This window comes from Oncorhynchus masou, chromosome 32 (genome assembly GCF_036934945.1).
Source record: "Oncorhynchus masou masou isolate Uvic2021 chromosome 32, UVic_Omas_1.1, whole genome shotgun sequence".
Lineage (NCBI taxonomy): Eukaryota > Metazoa > Chordata > Actinopteri > Salmoniformes > Salmonidae > Oncorhynchus > Oncorhynchus masou.
The window spans coordinates 91,001,475-91,004,170 of NC_088243.1; positions in this window are offsets into that span (position 1 = coordinate 91,001,475).

Sequence of the window (2,696 nt, forward strand, 5' to 3'; positions counted from 1 at the left end):
ACAACACTCCTTTCATGGCCTCAAACTGCTCTTATATGAAATAGATGCTCTTCAACCGATCGCTGCAATCCAACACAATATGTCCAGACACTGTCAAAAGGTAGAATACCCTGAAACTGCTTATTTTTACAATGTCTTTTTTAGAAAGTCCCCCTGTCTTAATGGTTGAGAGACCTTGCAGTTAAAGTGGTTTTAGAGTGGAGAAGAAGAAGCTATATTCTCCAGAATTGAGTGAGGAGAGTGTCTTTGTTACTGTGAACAACACTGGTACATGGCAAACACACATCGATTCAATTGAGTAGGCAGCATTGTGCGCGGCATCGTGTCCTGGTTTCTTGTTCAGACACTCCCACTCACACTGAAATAACTCAACGCTGAAGTTACTGAGGGTTTAAATTCACTAGCCATGGGCCTGCATGGGTCTGAGAGACCACAGCCCATTTTCTTTTCTCCGGGTTAACTCTCTCCTGCTCTTAATCTCTTAACTTTAAGATCACATCTGACTGTGGGTCATAAATCCAGTCAGTCACTCACACTATGTTATATACAGTAAACTATATATACAAAAGTATGTGGACACCCCTTTAAATTAGTGGATTCGGCAATTTCAGCCACACCCGTTGCTGACAGGTGTATAAAATCGAGCACACAGCCATGCAATCTCCATAGACAAACATTAGCAGTAGAATGGCCTTACAGAACAGCTCAGTGACTTTCAATGTGGCACCGTCATTGGAAGCCACTGTTCCAATTAGTCAGTTCATCAAAGTTCAGCCCAGCTAGAGTTGACCCCCGGGTCATGGTTCGGGCCCCTTAGTTCCAGTGGAAATCTTAATGCTACAGCATACAATGGCATTCTAGATGATTCTGTGCTTCCAACTTTGTGGCTACATTTTGGGGAGGACCTTCTGCTGTTTCAGCATGACAATGCCCCCCCCCCCCCCCCGTGCACAAAGCGAGGTCCATACAGAAATGGTTTGTTGAGATCGTTGTGGAAGAACTTGACCTACCGGTACAGAATCTCTGCAGCAATGTTCCATCTAATAAAAAGCCTTCCCAGAAGAGTGGAGGCTGTTATAGCAGCAAAGGGGGACCAACTCCATATTAAAGCCTTCCCAGAAGAGTGGAGGCTGTTATAGCAGCAAAGGGGGACCAACTCCATATTAAAGCCTTCCCAGAAGAGTGGAGGCTGTTATTATAGCAAAGGGGGAACCAACTCCATATTAAAGCCTTCCCAGAAGAGTGGAGGCTGTTATAGCAGCAAAGGGGGAACCAACTCCATATTAATGCCTTCCCAGAAGAGTGGAGGCTGTTATAGCAGCAAAGGGGGGACCAACTCCATATTAATGCCTTCCCAGAAGAGTGGAGGCTGTTATAGCAGCAAAGGGGGGACCACTCCATATTAAAGCCTTCCCAGAAGAGTGGAGGCTGTTATAGCAGCAAAGGGGGAACCAACTCCATATTAATGCCTTCCCAGAAGAGTGGAGGCTGTTATAGCAGCAAAGGGGGAACCAACTCCATATTAATGCCTTCCCAGAAGAGTGGAGGCTGTTATAGCAGCAAAGGGGGGACCAACTCCATATTAAAGCCTTCCCAGAAGAGTGGAGGCTGTTCTAGCAGCAATGTTCCTACATCTAGTGGAAAGCCTTCCCAGAAGAGTGGAGGCTGTTATAGCAGTAATGTTCCTACATCTAGTGGAAAGCCTTCCCAGAAGAGTGGAGGCTGTTATAGCAGCAATGTTCCAACATCTAGTGGAAAGCCTTCCCAGAAGAGTGGAGGCTGTTATAGCAGCAATGTTCCAACATCTAGTGGAAAGCCTTCCTAGAAGAGTGGAGGCTGTTATAGCAGCAATGTTCCTACATCTAGTGGAAAGCCTTCCCAGAAGAGTGGAGGCTGTTATAGCAGCAATGTTCCAACATCTAGTGGAAAGCCTTCCCAGAAGAGTGGAGGCTGTTATAGCAGCAATGTTCCAACATCTAGTGGAAAGCCTTCCCAGAAGAGTGGAGGCTGTTATAGCAGCAATGTTCCAACATCTAGTGGAAAGCCTTCCCAGAAGAGTGGAGGCTGTTATAGCAGCAAAGGGGGACCAACTCCATAGTAATGCCCATGATTTTGGAATGAGCTGTTTGACGTGCAGGTGTCCACATACTTTTGATCATGTAGCTGTCTGTCTACTGGTTGAACTGGCATTTTTTTGCATTTTACCTTTATTTAACGAGGCAAGTCATTTAAGAAAAAATTATAATATTCAAATACGGCCTAGGAACAGTGGGTTAGCTGCCTGTTCAGGGGCAGAATGACAGATATGTACCTTGTCAGCTTGGGGGTTTGAACTTGCAACCTTCCGTTTACTAGTCCAATGCTTTAACCACTAGGCTACCCTGCTGCCCCGTCATGTTAGGCAGAGGAGAGGACAGGAGAGGAAGAGAGATGGAGAGAGGAGAGGAGGAGAGGTAGAGAGGTGAGGAGGAGAGGTGAGGAGAGGAGAGGAGGAGAGGCAAGGTGGAGAGAGGAGTGGACAGGAGAGGGGGAAAAGAGGGGAGAGGAGAGAAGGAGAGAGGGGAGAGGAGAGGAGGAGAGGTAGAGAGGTGAAGAGGAGAGGTGAGGAGAGGAGAGGAGGAGAGGCAAGGTGGAGAGAGGAGTGGACAGGAGAGGGGGAAAAGAGGGGAGAGGAGAGAAGGAGAGAGGGGGAGAGG